This window comes from Vicugna pacos, chromosome 35 (genome assembly GCF_048564905.1).
Source record: "Vicugna pacos chromosome 35, VicPac4, whole genome shotgun sequence".
Taxonomy (NCBI): Eukaryota; Metazoa; Chordata; class Mammalia; order Artiodactyla; family Camelidae; genus Vicugna; species Vicugna pacos.
Window position 1 is genome coordinate 17252626 of NC_133021.1, and position 15391 is coordinate 17268016.

The 15391-nt window shown below is 44.9% G+C and overlaps 1 long non-coding RNA gene across 2 annotated transcripts; it reads left to right on the top strand.

The window, feature by feature from the left end:
* Positions 1-3401: 3401 nt before the first annotated feature.
* LOC140691446 (uncharacterized) lies at positions 3402-12643 on the top strand. Of its 2 annotated transcripts, none has more exons than XR_012067069.1 (5): positions 3402-4646; positions 5786-6046; positions 8985-9186; positions 9870-9961; positions 12400-12643. It is a non-coding gene; the product is annotated as an uncharacterized lncRNA (long non-coding RNA). The 2 variants fall into 2 exon arrangements; XR_012067070.1 differs by lacking the exon at positions 12400-12643 and adding an exon at positions 11256-11536.
* Positions 12644-15391: the final 2748 nt, after the last annotated feature.

Genomic DNA, 15391 nt, shown 5'->3' on the forward strand with positions numbered 1-15391 from the left:
ATGTGATAATACAGCGTTGGCAAAGCTGTGGGAAAATAGGTGTTCATACACTGTTGGAAAGAGTGTAAATCAGTGCCGTCAATTTGAAGAGGGAAAAACAGTAATACTTAAATAGAAAAATAAGTTAAAACACACACGCCCCTGGACCCAGCAGTTTTGTTATGAATTTATTTAAATTTTTTAAAACGAGCTGAGGTCTGTGTACAAAAACTTTTGTCCCAGCGTGGTTGTAACTGCATAATGTTAGGAACAATAAATGTTCCCTAACAGGAGGCTGGTTAGAAACCTATGGTGTGGATGCAAGATACAATGCCATGTAACTGTTATTGAAAGATCCGTATGTGCAAATAAAAATGCTCTCCAAGACTGTATCATTATGTGGAAAAAAGGGGCCAAGCATAGTGTTTAGAATTATTCCATTTATGTAAATTTGAAAGGGTATGTGTATATATGTTTGTATAATCATCTCTTTTTCTGGAAAGAAATAAAGGATACTGTGAGCAGGCATTACTATTATGTAGGAAGATGATGTTGAAAGGTGAAAGATGTTTACCTTTCATTTTCTATCTTTTTATTCTTAAAAAAAAAACCAGGTTCGTGTATCACTTTTATTTAAAGAATAAACTTTTTTTTCCAACCAGAAATAAGTAAGTGTCTTAATTTGGGCTTTCTAGAAGCAGACCTCAGGACAAGGATTTGAGCATGAGGGTTCATTTGGAGGGTGCACTTGAGAAACTTCAATGGGAGATGGAGGAAAGGAGCCAGGAGAGGGAAGGATGTCAATCAAGGAGGTGCTGTCGGTGGGGAGGGTGTAGCTCAGTGATGGAGCAGTGATTAGCACGCATGAGGTCCTGAGTTCAATCCCCAGTACCTCCGTTAATAAGTAAACCTCATCACCTTCCCTCAAAAAGAGGCCTGATGAAATGAAATTTATTTTTTAAAAAAAAAGAATGTGCTGTCAATCAAGTTACCACTGAGAGCAAGGGGAATGACTCAAAACTCACCGAGTTCACCCACCAATGGGTGCGTGTCCAACAGCTCCCGTGGTCACTGATTTAGGTGTTTTTATGTGTCTGCAGAGGAAGCTCAGAAAAGATAAAGTTGCAGGAGTGAGTGTAATTTAAAGTATGTGTTATTGTATATTCGAGTGTATTATGTGTTTTAATTTACTATAAGAATCAACATATTAAAAGAGAGGCTGGAAACAGTATATATTTCCTTGATTATTGCAGAGAATACATGCAGAATGCTAGCTAATAGAGACCCATGTAATCTTCAATAAGTAGTTGAACAATTATTCAGTAGTGTCGAAGGAGATGATTTTCCATCATGAAGAACCCTTGGGTGTCATGTGACTCAGACGTTCTCCATCTCCTCCCATGTCCCTGTATTCGCCCATCATTTGGTGACTAGCACCGAGAGCCTCCTACCAGCCCGGTGTGGGGACACATCAGGGAAAAGGACCAGGCCCCATCCTCATGGACTCACATTCCACTGGGGGCAGGCGATAATCAAACAAATGTGCCGCATGCCAGGTGGTGACAGATGCTCTAGGGAGATACAGCAGGGTGAGGGGGATGGGTGTGCTGGGGTCAGGGTTGCTGTTGTTCATAGCTGGTCTCTCATAAAGTGATGTGTGAGCAGAGCCTTGAAGAAATCAGGGGAGAAGCCTTTGAATATTTGAGGCATAAGCTATCAGGAAGAGCAAGTGCAAAGGTCCTGAGGTCGGCATGCTTGGTTGATTTGAGGATAACCCAGGAGGCCAGTGTGGCTGGAGCAGAGTGGGCAAGGTGGGTAGCGGGGTAAGAGGAGAGGTTCCACAGGCAGCAGGTTCTGGAGACTGTGGGTCTGGGGGAGGGGCTTGTGGCAAGGCAGGGGGCTTTACTGAATGAGATGTAAAATGATTAGGGGGGTGATTTAAGCTGCCCTTGATGTTTTCACATCACTGCTGTTGCAGTGCAGAGAATGGACTGGGAGCGGGGAAGGTGGGGCAGGGAGATCGGATGAGGGTCTCTTTCACAAGAATGGGAGAAAGAAGACTCTGGTATGACTACAGCAGTGGGTTAAAAGGTGAAACTGGCAGAACCTGGTAATCCATTAGATGTAAAGAAATTAAAAAAAAAAAAGAGCCAAGAATGAGGCCATGGTGAGGCTGACACTGCCGAAAGGAACAGCTCTGAAGAAGTCTTGATGGAAAGGGCAACCCAGGATGGAGTCTCTCAGTCTCATTCCCATCTATCTGTTACATGCTTGATTTCTCCAGCTGCCCCCAAATTAGCGAGTTCCCCAGAATGCTTCTGCCCTTCTTGGCTGCCAGAAGAACTTCTCTTCATCCTTCAAAACCCATCTCGGCATCACCACCTCTGGGTGGCTCAGTGCTACAGTTCAAATGACTCATTTCCTCTTCTGCATCACTCCAGACCTTGTGCACAGTTTAGTACACAGCTTCCCAACCAACGTGAAGGAGCACATCATGTGTGCAAATAGGTCACAGGTGTGCCCTTAGGCCTTGAGGTGTCCTCATTGGGCCTACAGCAGCGGGAGCTCCTGGCCCGTCACCTCCAGCGGCAAACAGCACATCCATTGGCCCTGGTGGGCCACACACCTATCATTTTCTGTTCTTGAGATGCTCTGGTGATTGGAGGGTGATGCATTGTGCTGGTTGTACGGAACGCTGAATTGAAACCATTTTGGTCTCGGTTTCAACTGAGGCCACAAAGCAACAGATAAAACATGCCAAAATGAGCACACACGAATATAGGGAGCTACATTCAATTAAAATAAATAAATATGATCAGGAAAGTCATAAGCCCCTGATTTTCCCCACTTAATGTACTAAAGGGAGGCTGCAGATAGAACAAACTTCCCTTCCCATTACCCCTCCATGGGTCCGGGCTGGTCCATCCTCACAGGTGCATCTCTGTCTGCCTTCTTCCCCGGCCACTAGCTCCTCAGGGCAGGAACCGGCCTCATACCTGCTGGGGTCCTTGGATTCTGTGCAGTGCTGGGCTCACAGTGGGCGCTGTAGAGTTTTGTGGGTGGACCCAAATGCCATCCTCTCACGCTTTGTCTCCATTTCTTTCTCCCCAGTTTTCTCAGTTGGAGGGCCTCACCTCTGTGCCTTGAGCGAGTTCAAGGTGTGAGGAGATGGTGGTCGCCCACAGACTCCAGCTCAGCCCGGGGGGGCCTCCAGGTGAGACCCCTCCATCCCAGCATGCCTTCTGAAAACCATCATTCCCACTTTCCTGCTCTAAACACAACAGAGTTTTTCATCTCTGCTCCAGAGGTCACCATGCTGGATCACTGCTAGCTTCCCCAACACCACGAGAAGCATCGCATCTTCCTTACCTGCACGAGTTTCACCTTGTATCCCATCTCCTCCCCTTTGTTCATGTAGCATTTCACGTCCGCTGTGATCCAGCCGTCTTTGCAGTCACAGGGGATGGAGATGCTCACGGCCATCACTGAAGACCTGCGGGGCGGCCCCTCGGCGCCACTGACTGGAGCTGCCGTCCATGGGTCCATCCAGACCGTGGGGACTGCCGGGCTCCCGGATCGGCCAGCCTCCGAGCAGGATCGACTTAGCCACGGAGGGTGGCGTGCGGGAGCAACAGGATCCGTCTCCAGCTCGGCTCACCCGCGGGGCCACACGCCTTCCCCGGCGTCTGGGCGTCTTCCTGCACCTTGGGCCCTGTGGTTTCTTCTCAGCTGCACCTGCGCTCTCTGACTTCCTGGACTTGCGGTCCTGCCTCTCAGGACAGATGCCAAGGCTCCTGGCCTCTGCTTCTCCCACCCAGAGCCCTGCCCCCGCCTGCCCCCACCTTCCCGGGCCCCTGTGAGTGGTAGGCTCTGCCGGCTGAATCTCTGCTTCTCTGCTTCTGGGTCTTTCTGGCCATCCCGGCTCAGCTGCAGCCCAGCCCCGGCAGGGTCTTGTTAATCATGGAATCCGTAAGTCATTGAGGTTTTATTTGAAATGATAGCGACACCATTAGGAGGTAAGAAACAGCATCTGATGCCAAAGATCAGCTGAGCCCAACCGCAAAGGACTCGGTCCGAAACCTCTGGGAGCAGTCTTTGGGCTCTGGGCGTCTGTCTGCCGCTGTGACACAGGGTCATGAGCACCTGCACCGTGATTTGGAGACTCAGTAAAGACTACAGGTGAAAAAAAAAAGTCTAATGAGGTATGCTTCACATTGATAAGACTCTGGAAATGAGAAGAGAATGTTATTGTTTAGTTGGGCAGAGATTAACTAAAACAATCAAAAATGAAAATTGTGCCATGCTATGTACACAAAACACTCCTAATTCCGTAGGTTTTGGTAAATGGGCCATTACCTGCAGTATGCCGCTGGAAGGACTTCCTCTCTGCCGAGCAATATACAAGGAAAGATGACCGCCTGGTGGAGGATTTGCTGGGTTCTCCCTCTGTGGTTGGGCCCACCAATCTTCCTCCATTTCCTCGTTACCAGATACACATCTGACCACGTGCCTTCCCAAATGCTCCTCAGCTGTGGCCTGATTCCTTGGAAGCAGGCAGAGGACGGACGGCCCGAGGGAGGCGGCTGCAGGACCACGGGAGAGGCACAGCGAGGTCTGGGCTGAGAACTTAAAATCCGCTTCTTCTGGATCCCAATTTTGGGATGTAGGTGAGGCAGCACGGGGCTCTGCCTGTGGCCCCCTCCCCTGGCCCCAGGGTGCCCCTTCCCTTCTCCGTGGGTGCAGGGCAGGCACCTGCTGGGGTTTCCCAAGCCCCCACGGGACCATGGTCTCCTTCCTCAGTCCCTGCACCGCGCCTGCTGGCCCACAGCAGGAAAAGCCTGCGGCAGCCTGCCCCTTGGGATGTGACCAGCACCGCGGCTTTGGGGCCGCCCAGAAGATGCTCACTCAGAGGATGTCCTTCCAGATGTTTTGATGGGAGACAAAGGCTTTCATTCCTGGAGCAGGGAACCAGTGCTGAACCAGGGCTTCCCAACATCTGTGCCAGTTGGGTTAGGGATGTGTGGACAGACTGATCCCTTCAGGCCTCAGGCACCTGGGGGAGCCAGAGCCGCCCTCCCCACCTGGTCCAGCCCCCCACCCCGCAACCTTGAGTTGTGGTCCCAGCGATCATATAAGTATTACCATTCCTGGTGACAGCCAGGACGTGAAAATGGTCTAAGTGATGGCAGACGGTCCTAGTGAGTAGCTTCTGATGCCGGAGGGTCCAAGTTCTGCCGGAGGCATCTCCACCCCCTCAGCCAGAGCATCACTACCTGCAGGAGGGCGGCAGGGGGCGCAGGGCTGGGGGCTGTGCTCCACCTCCCTGGGGCAGGCGGTCCCACCCGGCTTTCCCCCAATTCTAACCGTCCCAGAATCCTCCCTGGCTGCTTTTTTTTTTTTTTCATTTTTCACCCAAGGGTATAGCCAGCTTCAACAACATATCCTTCCCCTCACCTGACCGCGTGCTCAGAATTCAGAAGCAGGCGTGGGAGCCCCTGGCTGTGCCCTTAGGCGTGGCCACAGGGGAAGTGCAGAAAGACTCCAGAAATGGCCACCTCGCTCAGCTTTGGGGAGTTGATAATGCAAGTTCTCTCCATCTCCCCAAAATTGCAGAGATATTTTAAAATCAAACTGTGTTATATTTTCTAAGCAAGAGCTATATTGCTTTCCCCAGAACAGTTTTCAAACATTTTAAAAATGTTAGCTGGTGAGTCAAAAATCTGCTTTTATTCTTTCTGTTTTCTCTCACTCTGAAAATACTTGCATATATATATGCACACATTACACCTGGAGGCATGTTTTCTAGGATGTGAATAACAAAGGAAAGGAAGTGTGTGGCGTTTGAACTTCTGGGGCTTGGAAGAGATGGATCAGAGCTCTGCATTGCAGCAGAGTTTAGCACCTTGTTACCTTCAGAGCATCTGTTCCGTGCATCAGCAACCTCCACCCTCCCCTCCCTCTGTGCTGGCGACCTGACCAGCCAGCGAGGCGTCATGGTCTACGGTCAAGGGGTTTGGGCTGTCAGCCCACCCCGCACTGCCTGTGGCTTGGAGAGTGCCCAGGGCCGGTGAGTCAAACTTGGGCCCAGGTGGTTGCCTATTTCCAACAAAACATATTCATATACATTTCAGGCCCATTTTACTGCTATGTGTTAAAACTGTCATCAAGAAGAAATGAGCAGGTTTGGGTACCACAAGGCAACCTGATATTTGAAATTTTAACATATGCCCCTTTCTTAAAATTGTAAGGACCCTATCGTGATTTGGGGGCTTTCATGCTGGTCTTTGATTCTTCGCTCACAAAGTCCAGGGAAATCTTCCCTTTCACCGAATGCTCTGGCCTTGGCCTTGGGATGTGTCCTCTCTCTCCCTGTGCACAGAGGCAGCGCCGTGGAGAGAAATGGGGCTCGCGTTGCCCAGGACATTCCATCGCAGAGGCTCACCTAGCAACATGGCGACGCCAGCCAACCCAACGATGCCCTTTTGTCTTTAGCTCAGAAAGCTCTGTGGCCATTAGTCTCGCCAGAATATTCAAAGGATATTTTGTAAGCGAAGAGTGATTTTGAGCTGAAGCCTAGAATCAGTTGCTCTCCTCCAGTCTGCAAATAGCAAACTGGGCCAGCATCCGATTGTCACTTCGGGAGCAGGACAAACCCAAAGAGGCACACTGGACGGGGAAGACATGAGTCTCGATGGCCCTAGTCCTGGCCCTGGCTAGGGGGCCACTGGCAAGTCACGTAACTCTCTGTTAAGGATCTTACTGTCCTCATCGTCCACGTGAGGGATTACTTCCTAACGGCACAGGGTGCTTGCTGACAGCCCAGATTCCTGGGCGGCACTGGTTCCCCTGCCGAATCAGAATCTCTGGGACTGTGCTCCACAAATGTGACTTTTAACCAAAGTCAAATAGATGACATTGCTGAACAATTGTAAAAACGCTTAGATGATTAGTTTTCCAATTGTGTTCACTCAGCACAGGAGGATCAGCGCACACTTGAAATTGGTGTGTTACGTGTATGGCGGGGAACGTTTTTCTTCTCTAATAGACTTTATAAAGGACTAAACCAACCGATTTTCTTTGCCGTTTCTGATTAATCCTCCGTACAAAACAGTGTATCCCTACCAGTAAAACAGTTCTGTGCATGTGCTTCCAATATATGCACTTTAAGAATATTTAATATTAAAAGAATATTTGATATTAGTATCTGTATTTGTATACTATATTGTGCTTTAGTATGAACATATTATGAGTAAGTTTCTGATATTTAAAAAAATAGGTATTTTTAAAGGGGAAAAGTTGAAAAGTTTTTTTTAATTTATTTCATTTTTAGGTTTATTTACTTTTAATGGAGGTGCTTGGGATTGAACCCAGGACCTTGTGCGTGGTATGCACACGCTCTACCACTGAGCTCTACCCTCCCCCCTGAAATAAGCTTTTTAAAATCTGATTAGTAGCGGATGGAGGGTATAGCTCAGTGGTAGAGCATGTGCTCGACATGCTCAAGGTCCTGGGTTCAATCCTGCATGCGTCTGTTAAGGGGAAAAAGAATTTTTTTAACTGAAAAAAAAAATCAAATTTGATTAGTGAAAATTTTGGTTTAGCACTTTGTGACCTAACCAGATTAAAAACAAATTGTGATGATGGTTTTAAGTTCATTATATTTTATTACTTAGTCATAATAAATGAAAATATGCTTCACAAAGATAATGTAGATTTAACTGGGAAAAGTGCTGTATTTTACTGCACTCAGTAAATTGTGACACTGATTTTTTTAATGCCCTCCACTAATTATTCCAAGGTTTCTTATGGGCTAGTAAGTTTCCAATTTTATGACTGTCAGATGGATGTGGTCTCCCATTAATTAGAAACTGTGACATTTTTTATATTTCTAACAAACATACCCAAAACATGATAAAGTTCTTCATTTGGAAAAATTGGGGGCAGGTTAGAAAATTCTGTTTCCAGAATTGTGATGTGTGCAGATAGGAATTTTTACGTTATTTGTGGCAATAAAAGCCACATAAATCAGAAACATTCCCAAACACTGATTTTCAAAATGCTCTTTCCAGAGCATGAATTTCTTTCAAAAGTTATTACTTTCTCTATTTTAACATCATTTTCTGACATAGACAGATTAAGCATATTTAATTTTTTAAAATGTCTGCCAGACTGCAGCCCCTTGTAACCACAGTCTGCAGCCCCTTGTAACCACACTTGGAACATTTGTGTTTGTAAAAGGATAATAAACACACGTTTAAGTTTTTTGCCATAAGAGAGCTTAGCATACCATGGGCACAAAAGATTTTCATGGACATTCTCCAATCACATTAAGATTCTATTTCTAGTTTTCAAATAATCATATTGATGACATCTTGGAACATTGTGTGGATTTCTGGTTCAGCATTTTTGGTGCAATGACGTCCTTGTGACGGGTGCAGCCAGTGGACGTCACAGGAGAGAGGGACTGAGTCGGTGTGTTTCCCCCAGTGTCCTTTCTTTTTTAATTCTGTCAAAGCTGTCACTCCATGAGTGGTCATCCTTATATGGATACCATCCATCTCCATTTCTTATTTTTTTCTGTCTTTATTTTTCCTCCCAGTTTTGTTGCGGTATAATTGACATACATGAGCTATATGAGTTTAAGCTGTAAAGCATAATGATTTGACTTACATCATGAGATGATTATCGCAGTAAGTTTAGTGACCATCCATCATCTCATATAGACGCAAAATAAAAGAAATAGAAAAATATTTCTCCTTGTGATGAGAACTCTTCGGATTTACTCTTGACAATCCATATGTTAACATATAGTAGTGTTAATTATATTTACATTGCTAAGATAGGAGAATTTCCATATACCCTTCCTGCACCTGTCCCTAATGTTAATATCTTTTGTGACCATAATATATTTATCAAAACCAAGAAAGTAACATTAAGAAAGCATTATTAATTAGAGAATTTAAATTTCTCCAATTCTTCCATGATTGTCTTTTTTTCTGTTCCAGGACACAATCCAGGGCACTGTGTTACCAAAATAGTCAACAGTCAATGCCACATAACAGCTTTGTGAAGCTCACTATTGGGCGTTCCAGTTCACCAAGAACGAGCTCGCTGAAGTGTGACTGGACGCCGCAAGCCAGGGTGTCTCTGCGCATCTCTTTCCTGTTGTGGAATTAGGGGTCTGTCTTCCGCTGGCCTGGAAATGAGGTAGTCTAGCTTGAGGACTGAATCTCTATATGTTTATTGTACATCGGGGAAACTTTATTTCTTCCTTGCTTTTCCTTTGTAAAGACAAAAATGCGTGTATGTAAAAGTTCTTAAATTCCCTTTCCATAGCAGATGGCCTTGCTGTGAAGAGAGGGCCAGTGGGTGCCTTTTGTGCCCCCGGAGCACTGACATCCCGTTTTGGGGAACACTGCTCTGCATCATATTCATGCTCCTTTGGTTGTCAGGAGAATCACCCTAAACTCCTGCTGAGATTAATGAGGTCTGAACTGTTGAACAATTTCAGTGTCTTGTTCTCCACTGGCCGATTCATATGTACCTGAATTATTGGTTAGTAATAAACAATTACTGAGTAAACTATTAAGGCGTAGGCAAATAATTTCTCCAGGAAGCACGTCTTAAACCACCCCTCAACAAACTGTTAGAACTTCTGTCCTTTTGGCAGGGTGGTGTGGGAAATCCTTCGTGCGGGGGAGGGTAGGTAGCAAACTATTGTGACTGAAAAGTCAGTCCTTGATAACTATGTCATTCACTTATTTTTTTAATTTTTTTTTTGTTGAAGTATAGTCAGTTTACAGTGCTGTGTCAGTTTCTGCTGTACAGCATCATGTTTCAGTCACATGTGTACATACATATATTTGTTTTCATATTCTTTTTCGTTATAGGTTACTGCAAGATATTGAATATAGTTCCCTGTGCTAGATGGAAGGACCCTGTTGTTTATCCGTTTTTGTGAGGCTTCTTCTTGTATTTCAAAGTAAGAGAGATTCTGCCGAAGTTCAGCAGGCGTCCTGCGCGGACTGTTCCACACGCGGGCATAGTTGTTGGCGTGCTCCTGGAGAGGATGAGCTGGTCGCTCTTGGTCTCCGCCATCTTGGCAATGTCTCTTGTCGTTCATTTATTGGAAGAACAAACAATGATGTGGAGATCATCCCCTGCTGCCCAAGCCCCCTTCAAAAAGGAGGGTCTCCCCACAGCTGCTGGGAAGGTGCTAGAAAGCCCTTACTTTATGTGGGGACTGCCTCAACTGAAAGAAACTACCCACCCCCTCCTAGGACCAGCCCACATCCAGGGACTGATGAGTTGGAGTGTGAAGGCTGGGCCTCTCCTCCCATCTTGGGACAGCTCCGAGGGGCCATCTGGTTTCAGACTCCCCAGGGGCTGGCTTGGCTGGGAATCCACTGCAGATAACTGCTCCCTCTGCTCAGTCCTGCTCCTTCACCCGCCCCTCCACAAGAACACTCCCTCGTAAATGTTTTGCACACGCATCTCAACTCAAAATCTGCTTCCCAAAAAGCCAACCTGCCACACATGCAAAGTCAAACAATCCAAAACAGTGTGCCAAGGACCACAAGCATACCAGTGCCTGCGGATGCTTCCAGAGATGGTCCTGTGTGTGCAACTGTGTCCACAGAAAAATATGCGTATATATGTACCTTTTGGCCATTTTCATACTGTAGCATCTTATACTTTTTCCTTTATATTGTATTTAAGTTTTTTTAGATTTATTTTTACATAGTGATCCATATGGGTTTAAAATTACTGTCTACTATTCTATTATATGCAGAGATCATACCGTAGCTGCCCTCTGGGTGCCGACTACATGCTGGGCACTCTTGCAAACTCTTGGTATTTATTCAGCAGATGTTTGTGGAGAAGCTATTATGTACCAGGCGCTGTTCTCGGTGCTTGGGGTACTAACAACTGACATCTCATGCTTCACTTCAACTTTAAGAATTAGCCGCTATTATCATTTCTGTTTTACAGATGAGAAACCTAAGGTTTAAATAACTTGTCCCAGGTCACAGGACTGGTTAAGTGGTGACCCTGGAATCCCTAACCAGGCAGCTTGTCGGCAGCTCCTCTGATCCTAACCCCTCCACGAGCATCCCTCTCAAAGCCCCCTCTTGCCGGGCGGCCGGCTGTGTGCGGTTGGCAGCTGTGGTAAACAATGCTGCCCTGAACATCCTTTCATAGGGGCCTTTGGGTGTTGTCCCCCCACCTTTAAAAAGCACTGAGAAAGGGAAACAGGCGAGCTCATTATCTTGCAGGATACCTGTTGGCAGTCTCAGGTCAGTACCCAGATCACTTGAAAAGATGCCTTCCTTCTAAAAGAGGTTTGTAGGAATCAAAAGATGCTACATTCCATTCTTCATATGAAAATCTTGCGTTAAGCCTTTAAAATACTTCCATGCGGGCCCTGCGTGCTGGATGCATATTTGCAGATAGGGTAATACCTAGATTACCATTGCCAGCGTCTCTGGTGGGAAGTGGAATGTTTTTATTAACATTTCTCTTGTTTGCGTTTCTGGAAAAAAAAAAAAAAAAGAAAGCGGGTCCTACCCGTGGGATCTGGTTTTAATCAGAGCCTAATCTTTATGAGACAACATAAGGCTGAGAATTTTTTAATCTGATATTTTGAAAGAAAAAGGCATGTTCAAATATGATACAACCCATCAGCCTGAGGAGAACGATGGAAAAAAAAAATCTCTTACATAAAAGAAGCAGGAAATTCCAGAGAAGTTTCACAGGGAGGAGGGGGGAAGCCAAAGTCCGCATCTCTGTTTACGAGGTTATTTCTTCATAGAGGGTAATATCTGGTTTTGTTGAACAACCGAAGTTCAGTTCGGAGGAAATTGCTGAGCTGTGTCTCCCTGAAGTGAGACCCTAACGATTTACTGCCCCACATTACAAACCCATGGTGTATCCCCTGATCCATTGGCCCTTTAAATATTTCCTCTTCTTCAGAGCATCCTCCTCATTGTGGTCACAGATCCACCTAATAGTAGCTGATTTAATGCCTCAGCAATTTGAAACGTCTCTGGAGATGTTCTTGAAATGTTCATATTTTCATTTAATCGTACCTTCCCCTGATTAGAAGGAAAAAAGTAATTTGGCAGGACTTCAGGGTTAGTTGTTGAGATTTATAAGCGTTTTCATATAATGCTCGGCTCGAGTGGAAATAGTAAAATCTCAACCTTCCAATAAGCTGCAAAACTATTAGTGGATTTCTAGGTAAAGTTGTTTAGTGTTACCACTCAGTGGAATATATTTTCCATTAAATATGAAAGCAGTCCAAGTATGTTTTATACCAGGTGTGTTAACTTTACTGTTTCCTGCAGTGTCTATAATTTCAAAATTAATCTAGTCCTCTTTTATATGCTTTTGCATGAGCTGTGGCTTTCTTTTTCACAGTCATAATGATTCAACTATGGAGACTAAAAACTGGCAAGAAAAAGCCAATAAAAGCGTAAAGAAGACCTAAAGTTTCAGAGAAATGAGATTTACCAAATGATCTACAGTGGAGTTCCCTCTACCAGAGCTTTCAATGTTAAATTTATTCTGCAATGCCTCATTTAGTGTGGTTTTGTGCCAGTTTTGTAGCATGAATGAAAGCATGAAGATTAAATGAATAAATCAGGTACCATTTCAAAATTCATCCTCAGAGTCTGAGTGTCTCTTCTCTCTTTCCAAAGCAAGAAATTGAAATTTTTATGTGACGAAAAGAGTCACATGTCAGAGTACAAGTCACATATACCGTAGGGCTTAAGGCGTCAACTGCTTTGGTTTAAACATTTCAATTTCCGAACTTCGCTGCAGAAAGAAAAAGAACATTGGATAAGCTAAAATATCTAATACTTTCCTATCATTATTCTCCGTTTATTCCCCCTTTGCAGTAAATTATACGTGTTTAGGAAGATGCCTTTTCTCCTGTTGCTTAAATCCCTCTGCAGAAAGTGGCGAGGGTTCCTCCATTATTTGTCACTATTTCTATAACTGAAAGAATATGTACATCTACCCGAGCAAATAGGTGGATAGAGCGAAGGTCCACACAGATGTTCTGCTTAAAATCCCACTTCCTGGTCTCTGCAGAGACACTTAATAGTGAAAACACATTGCCAGAAATACCAGCTTTTAACGCTATGTTGATGGTGTAAATGATACTGTCAGAGGAAGAAACTCTCAAATATTTTCAGAGAAAGGATGTTCACCCCATTTAAAGGTGCCTCTCTTACTGTCTTAATCCCCTAGGGCCTGCAGGTGGGAAGTCAGAGCTGTTACACCTTAAGTCAGACTGAGGAGTATTGGTTGCCCTGGATTTTTCAGTATAAAAATGGGGGGTTCGATCTTTTCTCCAATATCCGTCCAACGTCGCTCTGCCACGGCTTTGGGTTCCCCCAACTTCAGTTTCCTGGCTCTGACCCCCGAGTCTTTCCACTTAGCCCCAGAGTTGGCTTCTGTGAAGGGAAGAGGTGCAGTGAGAGAGAATTTAAGGCAGCCCTGCACAGAAAGTCAGTGCAAACACCGGAAGTTTGTGGCAATAAATGTCATCCACCACTTACTCCATAGTCCTCCACTGTTGAACCTGCATGCGTGTATTTGTTTCATATCTGAATTGACATACTTGAAGAGACGTATTTCATTCTAAAAGATCACTTTGTACATTGCAGCTTACGAAAGATCACCCTCTGTAAAGGGAAATCACACACACCAAAGCTGTTGGCAATGTTTATTTGAAAAACAAATACATAGTAGGGGGATTAAGGGAAAGAGAGGAAAAAAACATCTGGTCATAACAGGTGTCATGTTTAGAGAGGTTCATTTAAAGAAATGGCTCACGTGATTGTGCAGACTGGCAAGTACAACATTTACAAAACTCAGGCAAGAGTTAAGCTGCAGTGTTGAGTACAGAATCCACAGGGTGGGCTGGCAGGGTAGAAACTCTGGCAAGATTTGTGTGTTAGGGTCTTGAGGTAGATTCCTTCTTCTCTCAGAAACCTCAGTTTTTGCTTCAACTGATTAGATGAGGCCCACCGACATTCTTAAGAGTAATCTCCCTTTAAAGTCCACTGATTATAAGTGTTAATCATATTTACAAAATATCTTCACAGCAACATCTAGGCTAATGTTTGACCAAACAACTGAGCACTGTAGCCAGGTTGACACATAAAATTAACCCTCAAGTTATTCCCCCTGGTTATGAGTGAGGAGACTGGGGCTTGAAGAGGGTAAGCAACTTGCTTAAGGTCAAACCATGAGAAGGAAGAAATATCAAACTTTACCCTGTGCAACTTCAATGTTTATTCTCTTAATCACAAACTCGGGCTGCTTGCTTAGATTAGCTGCTAAATTAGACAGAGAAGAAGCTCTAAAGGAGAGGCATTTGAACCTTGTAGGTTTTGATTTAAGGGAAAGGTTTTAAAAATAGAGCAGACAAGATGGAGTAACAAGGACCAGGTTTACCATGTTGCCTGAAATAACTGGAAACAAAGACAATGTATATGAAACAAGAAATTGAAAGACCCTGGATACCAGGTAGTAAAGGATAGCGATTCTTGAGACATGAGAAATCAACCAGGAGGGCCTTAACAATTGCCCCAGCCTGGTAGGAGGGTTTCCAAGCAGTAGGGCAGAGAAGGAAACCCAGGCAGATCCTGGTGGTCTCCCTGAGTTGAAGAGACAGAGGTGAGAGTCTGGGGAGGCCAAGTTGGCTAGGGTTAACAGGAGAGGAGGGACCCCTATGGAGAAAGCACCCAGAAATATGCAGAGTCTCCCTTGAGGCTCTGGCTGACAATCTATCGGCAGGTGTGTGTGAGGAAACTCCAAAGCCAGTAAAAGAACCACCCAAGAGGATGAAAGCAAATACTTTCCAGAGATCACATGGGGCCAGAGCAAAAGAGGCATAATTCATGGAGCCCCAGCAGAGCGCCCAGAAGTGTTTGCCTTGGTGGTGAGGTGAGATTAGACCTGGACCATGTTCTCTCTGGGTCTGCCCAACAAACCTTAAAAGCAAACTTGGAAGGACTGAACCATCTCCAAGTAATTCAGCTGTGCTCCAGAATAGAGTTCAAGAATAGCCCTAGTAATATAAAAACACGTAGCACTCAACAAGGCAAAACTCACAGTGTCTGGCATCCAATCTAGATTACTGGGCATCTGAAGCAACAGGTAAAGTTGAGGCGTAATCAGAGGGAGAAATCAATCCATTGAAACTGATACATCAATGACACAGATGATAGAATTAGGGGACAAAGGCATTTAAATAGTTATTATATCTTCAATGTGTTCAAGAAGTTGGAGGGAAGAACACATATGATCAGTAGAGACATGGAGAATATGATACAAACTGAAATTCTGTGAAAATACTTTGATATTTATTATACAATATCTGAGATAAGCACACTGG